The sequence below is a fragment of the Mustela nigripes genome, chromosome 3 (assembly GCF_022355385.1).
Source record: "Mustela nigripes isolate SB6536 chromosome 3, MUSNIG.SB6536, whole genome shotgun sequence".
In the NCBI taxonomy this organism is placed as follows: domain Eukaryota; kingdom Metazoa; phylum Chordata; class Mammalia; order Carnivora; family Mustelidae; genus Mustela; species Mustela nigripes.
In genome coordinates, this window is record NC_081559.1 from 18,801,211 (window position 1) to 18,821,009 (window position 19,799).

The following is a 19,799-nucleotide window of genomic DNA, read 5'->3' on the forward strand; positions in this document are numbered from 1 at the left end:
CTTTTTCTTAAATGTTTCTTGAAGCTAGGGCTTCCAATACCATGTTGAATAAAAGTGGTGAGAGTGGGTGTCTTTATCTTGTGCCTGATCTTAGAGAAAAAGATTTTAGCTTTTCACCACTGAGTATGTTAGTTGTGGGTTTGTCATATATGGCCTTTACTATGTTGAGGTATGTTTCTTCTGTGCCCACTTTGCTGTGTTTTTATTATAAGTATATGTTTACTTTTGTCATGCTTTTTCTGCATCTACTGAGATATTATATAATTTTTACCCTTCTTTCTGTTGATGTGGTTTATCAAGTTGATTGAGTCTGTGGATACTGAGCCATCCTTGCATTCCTGGAGTAAATCCCACTTGATCACTGTGTATGATCCTTTCAATGTATTATTGAATTTGGTTTGTTAATATTTTGTTGAGGATATTTATGTGCATGTTCATCAGCAATACTGGTCTGTAATCCCCCCGCCCTCTTTTTTTTTTTTTTGGAATGTCTTTGATTTTGGTATTAGGCCAATGCTGGCCTCACAGAGTGTATTTGAAAGTGTTCCTTTTCTTCATTTTTTTTGGAATAGTTTGAGAAGGATGGGTCTTAACTCTTCTTTAATGTCTGGTAGAATTCACCTATAAAGCCATCTGGTACCAGACTTTTATTTGTTGGGAGTTTTTTGATTATAGATTCAATTTCATTATTAATAATTGGTCTGTTAAGATTTTCTATTTCTTCTTGATTCAGTCTTGGAAGACTGGGTGTGTCTAGAAATTTATCCTGACCTTTGATTCTAATATAATACAAGGTGCTATGAGTCCCATGTAGTGGCCCAGGGATGAGGACCAGGGCATCAGGTTTCTTGCACCAGCTGGGTTCCTCACAAGCTGTGTCATCTCAGTCAAGTACTTTCATAGGGATTCTGCTGAATCTGTAGATTGGAGTTGGTAGATTTGGAGAGTACGGACATTTTAACAATATTTTTCCAGTCCATGGTACGTCTTTCTATTTATTTGTGTCATCTTCAATTTGAATTTATTTTGTATTTGATATAAGGAGCTAGTAGATTCAGCTTTTTCACTGTTGTATAAAGATGAATGAATACAATGTCTTCAAATATCTTTCTAGTTCTGTGCCTAAATTAACAGATTTTGGAGTTGAGAAAATTGATTGGTGTGGCAACCTGTGTATCTTTGTCTAAAGGCTTCTATGGCTTTCATTAATGGGGACAATGGTGCTGAGTATCACATTAATGAACTATCCTCTTACATATATAGTGATGAATTTTTGGATAGGTACAGATGGGAATAATGGGATGAAATATTTACATTGGGAGTCTCTGACAAAGTCTAGTATCTTTAGCTGCCGTCAGTTCACAGCATCTGGATAAATAACACTGAATAGGAAACAACGATGAATTATGGGCAAGCAGGTAGGTACCAAAGTGTTGATGGTCAGAACCTTCCCCCACCAACACATATACATTCCCCAAACAAAACTCATGGTGCTTGCTAGCATTTTTTCTGTCTTATGTGGTACTATGCAATCTTCCTGTACCCTAAAGGGAAGAAGCAACCAATTTATCCAACTAACATTTATGACTGTCAAGCACTGTGCCAGGCACTAGGTAGATAATTAGGAACAAGACAGTCCCAGTACTAAGTTCAAGGAGCACTAAGTCAACTGAGGAAAAGGTATATAAACTGATAACTGAGAATGATAAGTTATGGACAGGATACGTACTTTTAGAATGGTTTAGCATGTTGGATCCCAAACCTTGGCTGTCTATTAAAATCACTTGGGGGTGCCTGGGTGGCTCAATTGGTTGAGTGTCTGCCTTTAGCTCCGGTCATGATCCCAGGGTCCTGGGATCAAGCCCCACATCGGGCTCCCTGCTCAGCAGGGAGTCTGCTTGTCCCTCTCTCTCTGCCCCTGCTAGTGCACTCGCTCTCTTGCGCACTCTCAAATAAATAAATAAAATCTTCTAAAAAATAAAAAAATAAAATCAGGTTTTAGAAGATGACAGGGTATAAGCATGGGGGGAACGCAGAAATTAGTTGTTAAACAAAATAAAAGTCTGCTGGTGATTAGTGCAGCCAAGGTTGAGAACCACTGACCTAATATCTAGCTCATTGGGCAATTCAGTGTTTCAGTTCAGTATGCATTATTGGACAAACCCTAGAGACTAAATCATTCGTTCCTCCATTCATCTTTCTATCCATCCAATACTGATTAAGCACACCTATGTGCCAGCCCCTGTACTAAGCCACGGAAGAAAGGGCATTGAACCTATTAGATGAAGTCCTTCCCCCATGGATGCCTGGGGTAGGCATATGCTAGTTTGGAGTTCTCCTGGGAAGTATGACAGGCTCCGGAGAATTCTGCTGAAAAGCTCTGTTTCATCCACAGAAATGAGAACAGACTGAGTGGCAAGGCCCTTATATTCTGGGAAATACAGTACAGTTTCAGGCTGGGTTCCCTTCAACTCTGTTGCTTCAAGGCCTCACCTGTGGCAGGAAGTGGGTGTGCACTCCAAGCCCAGTGAGGCAGGTTGTAGGGCAAGTGTCTACTCTTCCAAGTGAGAATAAGCTTCCCTACCACAGAGAGGCTCCCTGTTGTAGAAGGTAGACCACTTCCTTTTTCAACAACACACATGTAAGACAGAGAGAATGGAGAGATCTATTCCTCATGGCACCCTATAGTGTTAAGCACCAGTAACAGTAAGGGGAGCCCACTGTGGGCTGGGCACTTGACACACATCATTTCGTTTGATTCTCACAATTGTCTGGCATGTTAAGTACAACCTCCCTTTTACATAAGAAAAAACTGATGCTTAGAGGCAAAGACTAATTTGCCCAAAGTCACAAAGCTGGGATTCAAGGCCAGGACTTCCTGCCTCCAAAGGCCTGTATTCCTTCCAGTTTCTTGAAAGGAGGTGGGCCATCTAATCTAGCCATACAGTGCATATCTCTCCTAGGTAGAAGTTTCTATCTGTTTAGGCCAGGAGCCATAGAGAGGCACTGGTGCTTTTTAAGCAGGAAAGGGGCACTGATATACTTTGTCCTGCCCACTTTCTGAAGGCGATGAGAAGGCGGACAGGCTGTAGGCAGGGACAGTGCTGACACAGATCTGAGAGTCTGTTCTAGGGTAACCGCAGAGGATGGTGAAAGGAGGGGAGGGAAGAGATAACACAAGAGACCTTTTGCAGGAACTGACGATGTTTAGAATTAGTGAAAGAGGGGATGACTGGGGGGCTCAGCTGGTGAAGTGTCTGCTTTCGGCACAGGTCATGATCCCAGGATTCCGGGATCGAGGACTGCGTCGGGCTCCTTGCTCAGCGGGCAGCCTGCTTCTCCCTCTGCTTTGCTGTTCCCCTGCTTATGCTCTGTCTCTCTCTCACTCTGACAAATAAATAAATAAATAAATAAATAAATAAAAGAATTGGTGAAAGAGGAGAGAGGAATCAAAGGTGACTGAGATATCTAGCTTAGATGACAGGACGGTGAGGTCGGTGGCCTGCCTAGGGCAGGCTGTCAGACAGGGAAGGGGATAAGGAATTGAGTTTCCTGTGTGCTGACTATGAAGTGCTTGTAGGAGGGGCAGGAAGTATGGCCCTTGGAAATAGGGATGGAGAGATGTGGAAGACTCAGGGGGCACTTCTGACATCAGCACAAAGGTGACAGTTAAAGCTGTGGGAATGGATGGGATGGACCTAGGAGGGAGCAGGAAGGGGCTGAGCAGGGACAGAGGTTCTTTGTTGTTGTTTGTTTACCTTGTGTTGCCTGGAATTCTCTCAAGTATACACTCTGGTGTTCTGCAATTTTTCTCCTACTTGAAAAATTCTTGTTTTGAAAATAACCAGGATGTTCACATGTACTTGGGTTTCTAACATTTCCTCTATTTGTGAAATGTTTGTATCCTCATACCCTTCACTTGGTTACCCCTAATGTTAACATCTTACACAGCCCACGGTGCACTGACCAAAAGCTCACAAATGAAGCATTATGTAGATTATGGACTTTCTTCAGATTTCACCAATTGTTTTACTAATGTCCCCCCCTTTTTTAAAAAAAGATTTTATTTATTAATTTGACAGAGAGAGAGATATCACAAGTAGGCAGAGCAGCAGACAGAGAGAAAGAAGGAAAAGCAGGCTCCCTGCTGAGCAGAGAGCCCAGGACCCTGAGATCATGACCTGAGCTGAAGGCAGAGACTTAAACCACTGAGCCACCCAGGTGCCCCTGTCCTTTTTTTTTTTTTTTTTCCTATTCAAGGATCCAATTTGGATATATCTATATAGATACATATATATCAAGCATATATATTTAATATATATTAACATATTTAAGCATTTGCAAGAAATTGAGTTTATACAGAACATATGTGCAGAATAGGAAACCTAAGAGAATCTTAGAGTAGGGCACCGAGGGTAGCAATGTACAATTATCTAATATGGGGACATGGGACATTTGAGAATGGTTCAGTACGAGGAATAATCTTCCAACCACAACTGCTTAATAATGAAATCCCTTAAATAAAGTACAACAAAAGCAATGTGGCAGAAAAGCACTAAGAAATGGAGACAGATGGGGCGCCTGGGTGGCTCAGTGGGTTAAACCTCTGCCTTCAGCTCAGGTCACGATCTCAGGGTCCTGGGTTCGAGCCCCGCATCGGGCTCTCTGCTCAGCAGGGAGCCTGCTTCCCCCCTCTCTCTCTGCCTGCCTCTCTGCCTACTTGTGATCTCTGTCAAATAAATAAAATCTTAAAAAAAAAAAAAAAAAGCAATGGAGACAGAGTGAATCAAGTAAGTAGGCTGGAAAACCATTCCAAGATTAGCTTCTGCCTCTTCTGCTGGTTTGTGCAGACGGAGGTCAGCTGGACACTGAGAGAAGGAAAGTGACTGAAATGGGCTGCAGGAGGAACAAACTCGGGGTAGTTCTCGCAGGCCTCTGCCCCTTAGTTCTTTCTGTTCTAAAATCCTAAAACCTCTATCACAGAGTATACAGGAGATAAAAAATAATTATAAACTTACAGACCAAATCATACTAGTATGCTCTTATTAGAGTATTACAGCCAGTCAGGTATCCAGTTAACATTTACTGAGGGCGTGAAATAGGCCAGAAGCCGTGCGAAGTGCGGGAGATGAATGCGTCAATGAACACGGTTGACGAGCAGCAAAGACAATTTCCAGATTCTCCTTACTAGGCTGGGTCCTTCCTGCTTCCAAACACTGTTCGTTAATTAACTCCTCTTCTCACAATAACTCACCAACTTTGAGCACAGTCTGCTAATGTTATCTATGTATTTATTTAATGTTTCCGCTCAAAATTTATTTCACATGTTTCCTCTCCCCCAGGAAGCACCTTATCTCTGGTCTCCTCTCTACCACTTGTCCGTGTCTACCTCTGTAATTTACAGGAGGTTAGTCGTAACAGACACAAAGAACTAGAAAATGCAATATGTGTAGAAAAGATAAAGGAACTGAGCTTAGTGTGTCTGGAGAAGACGCAACCAGGAGATATGGTGATGACCCTCAAGTACACAGGCTTTTAAGACTAGATAATGCCGATCAGCTTTTCTTTTCCCCGAGGATGGAAAGTGTAGCACAAAAGCACTGAAGTCAAATACGAAAGTAAGTTTCCTGAGAGGGAAGACTGAGAGGTATTAAAATGTATCTCTTGTAGGGATGCTTTTCACTGTAAATAAAAAAAGAAAATATCCTTCTCAGCTCTTTAGAGGTAGCAACACACTGCTTAGAGGAGGTGAGAGTTTTGGAGGCAGGGACACGGGACTTCAGGCTTACTTCCTTGCCCTCGGTTAGCTCCTCTTTCCCGCTGCCTGCCATCCTCAAGGCAGAGTTTGGAAGACACTCTCCTACCATCTCCTGTAGGCAGACCATCCATAGTGGAAGCACAGGGTAAATAACATAAAAGCCAAGCCCAGGAAAGCACCTGCAACTACTCATCTGGGCGACTGCCAAGGACTTTTCCCTGCTGTTGGGGAGATGCACAAGTTGGCTCCTCCCACCAAGCTCTTTAGGGAATGGGGGAACAGCAGGAACTCCCAGGGGCGGTTCCCCTTACACCGTGAGTCTTAAAAGGGGTTGTGGAGAATCTGCAGGCCCAATGTGTGCTCAGGGAGCACTAAATTGCTTCAGGCCGAGCTGACAAGGCAGGACTGGACTCTGCGGGGGATGCAGAGAAGAATTCACAGCTACTCCAGGGACCGCTGGGGGTGCCATCTGTCTGGGAGGCGAAGCCCAACATCCCTTAAGATAGTCACGTCAGCATTCCTTTTATTAGTTAATGTATTCAATAAAGAATAAATTATTTGCATTTTGTCAGAAAACACAACTTGTGATCAATGTATGAATTTAATGCAAATTAATGGATTTAATGCAATGAATTTAATGCAAATGAAATCCAACCTTCCAACCTCTGTGGCTTGTCACTGTGGTAAAAACCTAAAATCAGAACTTAAATCCTGCATATATTTCATTGCAATAAATAGTCACTGGGTCCATAACCTGTGACAGGCATTGTGCTGGACACTGGCGCTTTGGAGAAGACATGGATTTTTCACATCAAAGACTAAGCAGACAAGTGGGATAAGCAGGCAGTGCGGAGTGCTGAGATCTGCAGACACACACAGGCAGAGGTGAGGGAAGTCTGCAGAGCACCGTGGTCAGGAAAGGCGACCAAGAACTGCCCAGAGGTAATGTGAAGAAGTGGAAGGAAGGGTGTTGTAGGCAGAGGCAGCAGCATGCATGAGAGCAGAGGCTAGGGAGAATATCTTGCTTCTAGGCTATGTATGGGCTGTATGGGCAGATGAAGAGAGCTGTGCATGTGTACAAATATATATACAAACATAGGGACGCCTGGGTGGCTCAGTGGGTTAAACAGCTGCCTTCGGCTCAGGTCAGATCCCAGTGTCCTGGGATCGAGTCCCACATCGGGCTCCTTGCTCAGTGGGGAGCCTGCTTTTCCTTCTGCCTCTGCCTGCTGCTCTGTCTGCCTGTGCTCCCGCGCTCTCTCGCTCTCTCTCTAACAAATAAATAAATAAAATCTTTTTTAAAAAGAAAATAAACATATATACACAAACATATAGCCAGGCATGACAGGTCTTGAATGCCTTGCTAAGCATCTATCACAAAAGAGACGGGGCGCAGCAGAAGTGTAGGAGAAAATCATGGTTCGATCTGTGACTTAAGAACAATGAAAGCAGGAGATGGGGGAAGAGGCAGAGGGATGGATCCCTTTTTTGGTCAATTAGGTGAGAAAGGATAGGGGCTAAAGAGAACTTAAAGGGTTCCTCTGGGGTTGTAGAGAGTGGGCCTACCAGGAGATCGATTTCTGCAGCAGAATCCACAGGTGATGATGACTAACAGGAAGTGAAGGCCAGGAAGGAGCTTGGGATCTTTGGGTTGGTTTCCAGCTAGGTCAGCAGGACAACGGCAGTCCCATTTACTGGCATAGAGAATAAGGAAGAGGAACTGTCTTTGGGGAACAGGGAGTTCAGCTGGGGCAGAGGACTGGAGCTGTCCTGGTCGAGTGTCTGGGTAGTCGCAGTCCAGGTGGGTGATCCAGGTGGGGAAGTCCAGGTGGGTGATCTGCGTGCCCTTAGCCTACAGGTGTTAGGGGAAGCCACGAGAATGAGTCCTCGTCTGGGACAACACACATTAGAAAAAGAGAAGAAAGCGGGACCCTGGCAGAACAGTATTATTTAGGGAGCAGATGCAGGAAGACAGGGAAGGAGCAGCTGATAGGTGGGAGAAAAAGCAGAAGAGCCAGTATCAGTGAAGCCAAGACAGGAGAGAATTTCAAGAAGGAAAAAGAGGGTCCATGGCATCCAAGGCAGCGGAGAGGTCAAATAATTGAATATGGCTGTCACAAAGCCTGAGATGTTTCTTTTGGATTTGGAAAAAGGGCATCATTAGTGACCCTGGACAGGATGATTTCAGGGGAGGAAGAGGAAAGCCAGACCGCAGAGGGGTGGAAGACCATGGCCTACTCTTTAAAGAAGTTAACCTTAACAAAGGAGAGGAATTGGGCCATGGCTAAAAAGGATGTAGGACTAAGAAGGGACTCCCCACCCCTTTTTAAAAATAAGAAAATGTATTATTTCAAATAAACTTTTTAATTGTAGTTAACATATAGTATCAGTTTCAGATGTAGGACAAAGTGATTCAACCTTATATACGTCACAAAATAAACACTGCAAGTCTGGTCCCCATGCGTAGGTATTACAGTGCTGACTACTCCCTGTCCCGCTCTTCACGTCTCTGACTTCTTTGGAAACGGCAGTCGGTACCTCTTAATCTCCTTCACTATTTCACCCGTCCTTTGCCTACCTCCTCTCTAGCAACCACCAGTTTATTATTTGGGTCTTTTTTCATTTTTTGTTTGTTCATGTTTTGTTTTTTAGATTCTACATACAAGTGAAATCCTATGGTACTTGTGTTTCTCTGACTAATTTCACTTAGCCCACTACCGTCCACATCCACCGATGTGGTGACAAATGACAAGATTTCATTTTTGAAATCAGGTTATGGCTGAGTAATGTTCCATTGTGTATATTTCTATCTGTGTATCAGTTTCTTTAGTCATCCACCCATAGACACGTAGGTTTCCATACCTTGACTACTGTAAATAATGCTGCAATGAACATAGGGGTACTTATATATTTTTGTGTTAGTATTTTCACTTTCTTCAGATAAATCCCCAAAGTGGAATTCTTGGCTCATACAGTTTTTATCCTATTTTTAGTTTTTGGAGGAACCTTTATACTGTTTTCCATGGTGGTTGCACCAAGTATGTTCCCCTCAACAATGCATAAGAGATCCCTTTTTTCCCACATCTTCACTAACACTTAATTTCTTGTATTGATACTAGCCATTCTGAAGAGCGACCCATCTTACATGGCTTTGGTTTGCATTCCCCTGATGATTAGTGATGTTGAGTATCTTTTCATTTGTCTGTTTGGTTTCTATCTTTTAGAAAAAAAAAATGTTTAATTTAGGTCCTTTGTTCGGTTTTCGTTTGTTTTTTTTTTTATTTTTTATAAACATATATTTTTATCCCCAAGGGTACAGGTCTGTGAATCGCCAGGTTTACACACTTCACAGCACTCACCAAAGCACATTACCCTCCCTGATGTCCATAACTCCACCCTCCTTCTCCCAACCCCCCTCCCCCCAGCAACCCTCAGTTTGTTTTGTGAGATTAAGAGTCACTTATGGTTTGTCTCCCTCCCAATCCCACTTTTTTCGGTTTTTAATCAGGTTTTTCTTTTTTATTAGCAATGAGCTTTTTTATATATTTTGAACATTAATCCCTTATTGACAATGTTATTTGTAAGTATCTTCTCCCATTCAGTAGGTTACCTTTTCATTTTATTGATAGTTTCCTTTGTTTGGGCAAAAGCTTTTTGATATTGTCCTAATTGTTTATTTTTGCTTTTGTTGTCCTTGATGAGGAAACATCCAAAAATATTTTCTTCTAGTGTTGAGTATAATTTCTCTCATTTCTGATTTTACTTATTTGAGCCCTCTCTCCTTTATTCTTGATGAGTCTGGCTGAAGGTTTATCAATTTTGTTTATCTTTCCAAAGAACCAGCTCTTAGTTTCTTTTTTCGATTGTTTTCTTAGTCTTTATTTCATTTATTTCTGCTGTCATCTTCAATATTTCCTACCTTGTATTAATATTGAGTTTTGCTTGTTCTTCTTTTTCTAGTGTCTTTAGGTGTAAGGACAGACTATTTGAGATTTTTGTTTCTTCTGACAGGCCTGTATTGGTATGAACTTTCTTTTTAGAACTGTTTTTGCTGGGTCTCATAGATTTTGGAACATTGTTTCCATTTTCATTTGTCTCAAGGTATTCTTTAAATTTCCTCTTTGGGGGCACCTGGGTAGCTCAGTGGGTAAAGCTTCTGCCTTCAGCTTAGGTCATGGTCTCAGGGTCCTGGGATCAAGCCCGCATCTGGCGTGCTCTACTCTGCTCAGTGGGGAGCCTGCTTCCCGCTCTCTCTCTGCCTGCTATTCTGCCTATTTGCGATTCTCTCTCTCTCTGTCAAATAAATGGATAAAATCTTTAAAAAAAAAATAAATTTCCTCTTTGGTTTCTCTACTGACCCATTGATTGTTTAGTAGATGTTGTTTAGACTGTAAGTGTTCATTTCTTTCCACTTTTCCCCCTTATAAGTGATTTCTAGTTTCATATTATTGTGCCTGGAAAAGATGCTTGATAGGATTTTAATCTTGTTAAACTTATTGAGACTTGTTTTGTGGACTAACATGTGATGTATCCTGGAGAATGTTCCATGTGCACTTGAAAAGAATATGCATTCTACTGTTTTGGGATGGAATGTTCTATATATATCTGTTAAATCCATCTGGTCCAAGATGTCATTTAAGGCCACTGTTTCTTTATTTTCTGTCTGGATGATGTATCCACTGACGTAGGTGGGATGTTAAAGTCCCTTACTACCACTGTATGACTGTCAGTTTCTCCTTTTGTTTGTTAATATTTGCTTTATATACTTAGGTGCTCCTATGTTGTGTGCATAGGTATTTACAAGTATTATATCATCTTGTTGGGTTGATCCCTTTACCAATATGTAATGTCCTTCTTTGTTTAAAGTCTATTTTCACTTAAAAAATTTTAAAAATAGTCTATTTTGTCTGATACAAGTACTTGCCACTTCAGCTTTCTTTTTGTTTCCATTTGCATGGAATGTCTTTTTCTATTCCTTCACACTTTCAGTTGGTATGTGCCTTTAGGTCAGAAGTGAGTCTCCTGTAGGCAGTATACAGATGGGTCTTGTTTTCTTATCCAATCAATTACCCTATGTATTGTGATTGGAGCATTTAGTCTATTTACATTTATTCATTTATTTAGAAAGATTTATTTGTTTTAAAAAATATTTTATTATTTTTTTTCAGTGTTCCAAAAATTCATTGTTTATGCACCACACACAGTGCTCCATGCAATACATGTCCTCCATACTATCCACCACTAGGCTCACCCACCCCCCACCCCTCTAAAACCCTCAGTTTGTTTCTCAGAGTCCACAGTCTCTCATGGTTTGTCTCCCCCTCTGATTTCCCCCAACTCACGTCTCCTCTCCATCTCCCAGTATCCTCCATGTTATTCCTTATGCTCCACAAGTAAGTGAAACCATATGATAATTGACTCTCTCTGATTTATTTCACTCAGCATAATCCCCTCTTGTTCATGTTGATAGAAAATTGGGCACTCATCCTTTCTGATGGAGGAATAATACTCCATTTTATATACGGACCATATCTTCCTTATCCATTTGTCTGTTGAAGGGCATCTTGTTCTTTTTTTTTTTTAAGATTTTATTTATCCATTTGACAGAGATCTCAAGTAGGGAGAGAAGCAGGCAGAGAGAGAGAGAGGAAAGCAGGCTCCCTGTCGAGCAGAGAGCCTGATGCAGGGCTCGATCCCAGGACCATGACCTGAGCTGAAGGCAGAGGCCCCAACCCACAGAATCACCCAGGCACCCTGGTCATCTTGGTTCTTTCTACAGTTTGGTGATTGTGGCCATTGCTGCTATGAACATTGGGGTACAGATGGCCCTTCTTTTCACAACATCTGTATCTTTGGGGTAAATACCCAGTAGTGCAATTGCAGAGTCATAGGGTAGCTCTATTCTTAATTTCTTAAGGAATCTCCACACTTTTCCAAAGTGGCTGCACCAACTTGAATTCCTACCAACAGTGTAAGAGGGTTCCCCTTTCTACACCTCCTCTCCAACACTTGTTGTTTACTGTCTCGTTGATTTTGGCCATTCTGACTGGTGTAAGATGGTTTCTCAATGTGGTTTTGATTTGGATCTCCCTGATGGTTAATGATGATGAACATTTTTTCATGTGTCTGTTAGCCATTTGTATGTCTTCTTTGGAGAAGTGTCTATTCATGTCTTCTGCCCATTTTTTGATGTGATTATCTGTTTTATATGAGTTTGAGGAGTTCTTGATAGATCTTTAAAGATCTTTATAGTTCTACAAAGATTTATTTATTTTAGAGAGAGGGAGAGCATTCTAGGGAGAGGGGCAGAGGGAGAGAGAGAATCTCAAGCATACTCTGCTGAGCATGGAGTCGGATTCAGGGCATGATCCCACAAACCTGAGATCATGAGCTGAGGCAAAGAGTCAAATGCCCAACAAATTGTGCCAGCCAGGCACCCCAGTCATGTACTTATTACCATTTTGTTAACTGTTTTCTGGCTGGTTTTGGTAGCTGTTCTTTGTTCTTCCTTCTCTTGCTCTCTCCCTTTGTGATTTGATAACTTTCTGTAGTGTTATGTTTGATTCTTTTATCTTTGTTTTTTGTGGATCTATTATAGAGTTTTGGTTTGTAGTTACGACGAATTTCATATATAACACTCTTGTATATGGCAGTCTATTTTAAGTTGATTATCACTTAAGTTTGAACATGTTATAAAAGCACTACATTCCTACCACCCACCCCCATGTTTTATATACCTGATATATACATTTTGCATATTTTTGTGTATCCCTTAATAATTATTGTATATACAGTTGATATTACCACTTTTGTCTCTTATGGTTTATACTAGCTTTTTAAATCGTCAACCCACTACATTTACTATGTATTTGCTTTCACTAGTGAGATTTTTTTTTCCTTCATAATTTTTTTTCTAGTTATGGCCTTTTCATTTCCACTTAAATACGTCTCTGTAACATTTCTTGTAGGATTGTTTTAGTGGTGATAAACTCCTTAAACTTTTGTTTGTTGGAAAACTTATTATCTCTCTTTCAATTCTGAATGATAAACTTGCTGGGTATTCTTGGTTGTACCCTTCTTCTTTTCAGTTTACCTGCCTGAATATATAATGTCACACCCTCTGGCCTGTAAAATTCCTGCTGAAAAGTCATCGGATAGTTTTATGGGTACTCCCTTGTATGTAACTGGTTGTTTTTCTTTTGCTGCTTTTAAGATTCTCTCTTTAATATTTGACAATTTTAATTATTATATGTCTTGGTGTGGCTCTCTTTAGGTTCATTTTGTTTGGGGATTCCTAGACTTGAATGTCTGTTTCTTTCCCCAGGTTAGAGAGGTATCAGCTATTACTTCTTCAAATAAGTTTTCTGCCTCAAATAGATTCTTAAAGATGAGAGAGATTTGGGCACATTTACATGCTAAAATGAAAGAGCTAATACAAGAGAAACTATAGATAGAAAAGTGGGGATGATTGACAGAGCCTGGCCCTGGAACGGCCTAGAGAAAATGAGATGTGGGTCTAGTGAAAGCTCTTTCCAACATACATATCTGTACACATATGCACACACACACACACCTCTCCTGTATTTTCTTAATCGACTAGCTTCAGGTTTCTACTAAAATGTTATATAAAAGGTAGTTACTAATTTCTCCAATGTTCCCTCTAAAAGTCAACATACTGGGAACCAAATGCTACAAACTACCTGGAAGCAATCTAATTTAGCAGTCCTCTGGTAGACAGGATCTTTGCTACAGAAGGGTGCTGCCTTCAGCTTTCTGACAAGGCTGCTGTGTTTAGGGTTTTCTGTGATTAAGTGACCTTACTGAACTGCAGGCCTGCTGGCCATCAGATCTGACATCATTTCTCCAGCAAGCCAACCATCAGGAGAGTGCCACTCATGCCACTGCAAGTTCATCTGGTCAGTTCTGACATCAGAGCCAAAGGACGAATGTGTTGAGAGAGTCCACTCCACACTTCACTCATCCATCAAAGGGAATGACATCACTGGCAAGTAGCACTATCAAAATTCTCAGATACCAAAGAACAACGAAGAAACCTGCTAAAGAATCATGGAAATCAAGTAGCACAATCATTTCTATAATGCCGAAGTTTTCTACTTTACCAAGAAGGTAACTTAGGCTTCATTTATAGATTGCTCAAATGAGAGGTGTGAAACAATGAAAATAAAAAAGGAAAAAGTTCCTATATGATTCAGAGTCCTTATATTATGCAGCTGGTAGGTACTTGGGGTTAAAAATGCAGAGATAATTTCCTATGAAATCAAAGGCAATAGTCTTTACAAAAAAAAAAAAAATAGGCAACCTCATTCCATTTTGTACTTAGGACACTGAGTCAAGTAAGTCAAGATTCATTTAACCCAACTAATTTCTCAGGATGTCAACTCAGCTCCCACCAAGCTCTAAGGCTCATGAGAGACGAGGGACTAGGTCAGACTCTGAAGTAGGCAGACACTTTCCAGGATTTTGAAAGATTTAATAATATCACCACATCCCTGAAGCTCAGTTCTTGGAGGTACACAACTGGCATTTAAAAACCCAGTGATTAAAATGTGAAAAAAAAGTTTATAATGGAAATATGTTAACACATGGAAGAGATAGGTTTGAAAGACCCACCTACACACACACACACACCTTGATCACTGAAGGAAATCCTCCAATTTCAATTCTAATTAATAACTGTCTAAATGAAGAATATGGATAGACGTACATAAAGAATAACTTTAAAAAGAAAACCATTTATTCATGCAGGATTACTGTGTTTTCCACAATATGTGGTCTGGGTTGGGTAATTTGTGGTGAGCTGACAGGCTTGCAGTAGCACCCACACTGAAATCAGTACAAAGCATCCCCGGGGAGATGCAATTTGGTGTTCTTGATATGAGCTGCAAACTCTTCCTGAAATCATTACATTAGGCTGAATGTGGACAGGAATCGTATGTCTAGCCATGCTCCCAGCTAATGGAAAAACAATTTTAAATCAAAGGCAGATATTTCGATAGCAACCCACATGGAAGAAACAAGCTTCGGTCATTTCTCTAGATACCTCATTTTGCTAATCTCATTGGCTGGAAAAGTAGGGAGATTGCATCAGACATTATATCTTGGCAGATAGTTATAGGACATAAGGGCCTCTTTTACCTACTCATTCAAAAATGGTGCTTAAGTTTCTTAGTAACAATCTAAAGCCCAGAGTAGGAATACTTGTGAAGTAATTTTGGTTGTGATTATTCTGAGGTCTGACTGTAAAAGTGACAAGACTATATCACAGTTACAGATCCTAGCTGAAAGTCTTACAGTATTTTTTAACAGTTCCAAGAACATAGAATTTATCTAACTGCACGGAGTTTTATTTTTTTGTTGTCCCTTAGAAAACGATTTTAGATAATAGCTGTGTATTTCATTTTCTCTCAGAATAAAATCACTTTTTAATTTTCTGAAGGTTTTCAGTAAATAAAAAGCTATCCGTACATTATAATAAAATACGTAGCTTGCCAGAATTCTCTTCACAGTTATTAATCTGTTTAGTTTTGAATGACACTGTCTTTTGTGGATAGTCTGTAGCTCCCTTTTAGAGTGCTGATATTGGAATATAATTTGCTGAATAGGATCTCTAAGAAAATGAAGGAAAGGGGAGGAGCTATTAGAACAGGAGATTAGATGACCTAAAAACCTTAGATGTTCCAGAAGTCATCCAAGGGAAGGGGAATTCTTAAAGTAAAATGAGAACAGCTGCTTCATGTGTTTTAGTAGTTTTGAAGTCCTGATAGATTCATAATTTGTTGAAACTAAAGCCCCAAATGCAGCTAATGATACTTTTAACCAGCTAAGTTGAAAAACAAAGCCTCAAAATCGGGCTAATATTAAATCTTACAGAGAACAAAGAGCCATATTCATTTACTGAACCTAAGTGCTATTTATATACTTACAGTCCTGATAATGCTTATTCTTCTAAAATTCAAAATTAATTAGTCTTTGTTGGCTGTCAATTGTACAATTAGATCTCAAATTTTGGTGACAGTCTTCATTCACATGGAAGAGACATGTCAAGTCATGCTGTGTAGATTGTGTTTTAAGAACTAGCCTCCCCTAAGAGATAAGTCTTAATAAGCCAGCCTCCTAAATTAAGTGTATTCAATTCCCAACAGCATGCAATCTTTTCTGTTTGTAACAGGTAACCCCTATACCTAATATGGCTGATTTTTTTGGGTGGGAGGGTAGGGGAAGAGGATGCATTGCTATGAAATGATCTCTCTCAGCTTATTAGTTTATGCATGCTTTTGGGTACACCAAATAATATCCTCATTTAATTTTTCCAAGATCAATGGTACATAGGTATGCTCACACATCACAGCACCATTTTTGTTTAGTGCATCATGCTTAAGACATGCATAAGAAGATGTTCACAGTATAACAAGTGCTATTTATATACTTATAGTATACAAGTTAAGTTTTTGGGTTAAAAGTAGTATGTAGAGTATGAAACCATTTTAATGGGGAAAAAATAATCTATGGAGGAAAAGGTCTGAAAAGATATGTACCAAAGTGGTAACAAAATGGCTGGCTTTATTTTTGTTTTTTATAATGACTGGTACTTTTTTGTAATAAAAAAAAAGCTAATAAAATAAGTTTGACCAAATTAAGTGGGCGGAATCTTGGTAACACTATTTTATTCAATAAGCTAATTTATTCAATAAATATTGATTAGCCCTCACTATATGTCAGGTCTAAGCCCTGGGGATAGAGCAGTGAACAAACAGATAAAAAGCCGTGATGTTTTGTAGCTTAGATCTGGTGGGGAAAGCAGACCACTGCATACAGCTGCAGAAATGGAGCAAAGCCCAAACTCCATATTCCCGCGTGACGGTCCCAGATGGAGAGAGACAAAATACCATGTCATCTGGTAATAAGCAAGAAGATGGGAAGTGTGTGGGGGGAGGGGAAGTAAAGGATCCCTCATTAAGGTGACAGTTGTGTAACCACCTAGAAGAGGTAAGGAAGCAACCCTGCAGTTATCTGGGGAAAGGAAAAACAAGGACAGAAACTCTCACAGGAGCCTGCTCCAAGACCACAAAAGGCGCGTGTGACCAGAACAGAGGAAGGAAGGGACAGGTCGTGGAGATGAGGGCAAAGTGGTAACTGGGGAGGAGACCGCACATGGCCTTGGCTTTTACCTGTAGCGAGAGGTGAAGGGATTCCTTTGGATGAGGGTGACGTCATCTAATCTACACGTTAGCTCTAGCGGTAGTTTGAGAACAGACTGAAGGGGGAGATAGTTCCTGCACGAATGCAGGGGAAAGAGGACAGACCTGGGTGGTAGCAGCGGAGGTGGTGGCGAGGAGATGCATTTTGAAGGCAAAGCAACAGGATGGCTAGAGGGACGGGGTGCCCGTCAGCTAGATGCGGAGGTCTGCAGCGGGACAGCAGTGAGGGCAGGAAGATTAGCGCTGCTTTGGGCCCATCAAGAGTTTACAATGCTGGCACATCCTTCATCCTTTGTATTTAGCCTCCCCTCAACTCTCTAGAAAGACAGCTTTCCCCGGGGTTAACCAAGGAAGGAGTGGGAACAGAGTCTTGGGAAATCAGGTGACACTGATAGGAACTGGTCGGAGAGCTGAGCAAACTGCTAAATCTGGCAGTGCCAGTCTGATAGGATACACACCCATACACTCATTTTTTAAAAATAATGTTAACAAAAATGAGATTCTTTATGATAGAAATTTCTCACTATTTGGCAAAGCTGAAATTTCAGTGAGAACTAATGCTGAACATACTTATGATTTTGAGGAAATGACCAAAGACCAGAAAAGGTGGCTTAAAACGTAGAAGAATCATATTTGGTATTCTCTTAAAACTCTCAAGTTGAGCTGTTTAAACAAGTAGGACCAGATGTTCCATAATTCTGCACTAAACAACTGGGAAAACAGGCGCACTATTCCCTATCGATATCAACTAGTGTTGGAGAGAAAGTAGTTTTAAACTGGTATCACAATAGGAACTTTGGATGCACCAGGTATCCAAGTCACCAAATCACATTTTGATGATAGAGAATGGGAAACATTCAGATATCCACATTAATTTTCTAGAATGTCTTTCCCGAATTGTGTACTTTAACTTCACTCAGAAGAAAATATAGGACTTAAATTTCTGAAAATCTAGTCCAAACAGCTGGCATTCGTTTGATGTTTTCAGTAGTCTAAGGTAAAATAAGGAAAGTGAATAGAATGAATTTTAAAATATATTTTTCAAATTATCTTTTTAAAAGTTGTTATTTATTTGTCAGAGAGACAGAAAGCGAGCACGATCAGGGAGCCTGATGTGGGGCTTGATCCCAGCACCCTGAGATCATAACCTTAGCTGAAGGCAGATGCTTAACCAAGTGAACGAGCCATGGGACATCACCATCTGCCACCTCCCTGCCTTCCTTCGCACTCTTCTACGCGACCCCGATCAAAGCTTTAGGAGAATTAGAAGTGGTTCCTTGTAAGAGTCTAGAGACCTCTGGCCATCACCACTGCCAACAGCAAATGTGCTGGGGAAAGCTGCAGTGATCTGGTTCTGCGCCGGGACTCCTGCTAACCAGCTTTGTCACCTCAGGCAAGTCACGTAGCAGCTCAGAGTCACAGCTCTTTCTCTTCTTTCTAAATACCATCTGTTTTCCATCGAGAAGGACTGCTGTAAAGAACAAATAATGTATTTTTTAATTGATAAAACCGTAATTATCTTACATGGGACCAGGTACCACCACAAATAAATGAAAGGGGCTGGTGAGAAGCAAAGCAGGGCCACAACGTAATCTCCACTGAATGACCCTGGAGAACAGGAGCAGGACAGACTCTGCGAAGTGGAGCGCCCACGATCTAGAGCTGACTGCTGCTAGGTGGTAAGGAGGCAAGCCCTGTGTCATCAGAGCTTCTGATTTCCTCAGCGACACCACGGAGCTTCACTGGGTAAACATGAAAGCTCCTGGTTCTTGAGCTGTTAGCAACTATTCCACAACTTTAAAAGCCAGGAGACCATTCCTGAAAGGCCAAATGAAACATGTCTGAGGGCCAAATTTGGCCCCGAGGTGCCTGTTGGTGACATGTGATATACACACGCATCTTACTGTTCCTGTGTTTCAGAGGGATATATAGGGCTGGGACCCCCTACCAGTTCTTCTCAGTGTCCTTCCCAAAGACTACCCGATGGCTTCTCCTCGTGCTAAGATTTTCCAGAAAGTTCTTCACGTACCTTCATGTGTGGATACTGTAAATAACTCTTCTCGTGAAAAGTTAACTGGGCCTTGAACCAATCCAACAGGGTCACCATCTGGGAGTCCTCAGGAACCGTGAATTGTCAGTACTGTAAACATTTTAGACTTCATGGAAGACACTGACTTTTTCTAAACTAATCATCCCTGCCAGTCAAGATTTGCAGTACGGGTTCAAGAACAAGGCATTCATTTAACAACAATCACAAGAATACTGAGGATGAAGACGGGGCGGTCATCATCACGAAAGGCCTAAAAGCAAACTGTGACTTCCCTAATAAGGCGACGACCGAAGTTAGCTCTCTGGTGGGGAAGCACCAATACGATTAATCAGTCTGTTTTCGGTTTTCTCACGACAGCAATATTAACAGTTTGCTTTATTCTGTTTATATGGTGCTGACAGGTCTTCAGCACGTTGGGCCTACTTGCTGGAGATTAATGGCTACTCCTCTACGGAGGTAAAAACCAGGCAAGGAGAAAAGGTCTTTCACAACTAGATAAGAACTGGCTTCCCTTGCTCTCTTTTGCTTCCCTGCTGTACATCAACTCCTCTTTTAATTTCTATCAAGGTTACATAAGATGTTCGATCCAGTAGGTTCTTGTGTTTAAGTTTTACTTTAAATGTTGAGTTCCCAAGTGAAACAAAGGGAACCTTAAATATTATATCTAAGTTCATCATCTCTCCTATCAAGGGTGCTGTTGGCTAATTTTGTTTTTAAAATGCCAGACTCCTTATAAAGGTAAAAGGTAAGAGATGGCCTCTGGTGACAGGAA

The 19,799-nt window shown here is 41.0% G+C and overlaps 1 protein-coding gene across 3 annotated transcripts in view; it reads right to left on the bottom strand.

The window, feature by feature from the left end:
• The window catches only part of PLEKHM3 (pleckstrin homology domain containing M3), a 179,934-nt gene that overhangs the window by 77,531 nt on the left and 82,604 nt on the right, over positions 1 to 19,799 (bottom strand). The window lies entirely within an intron of this gene.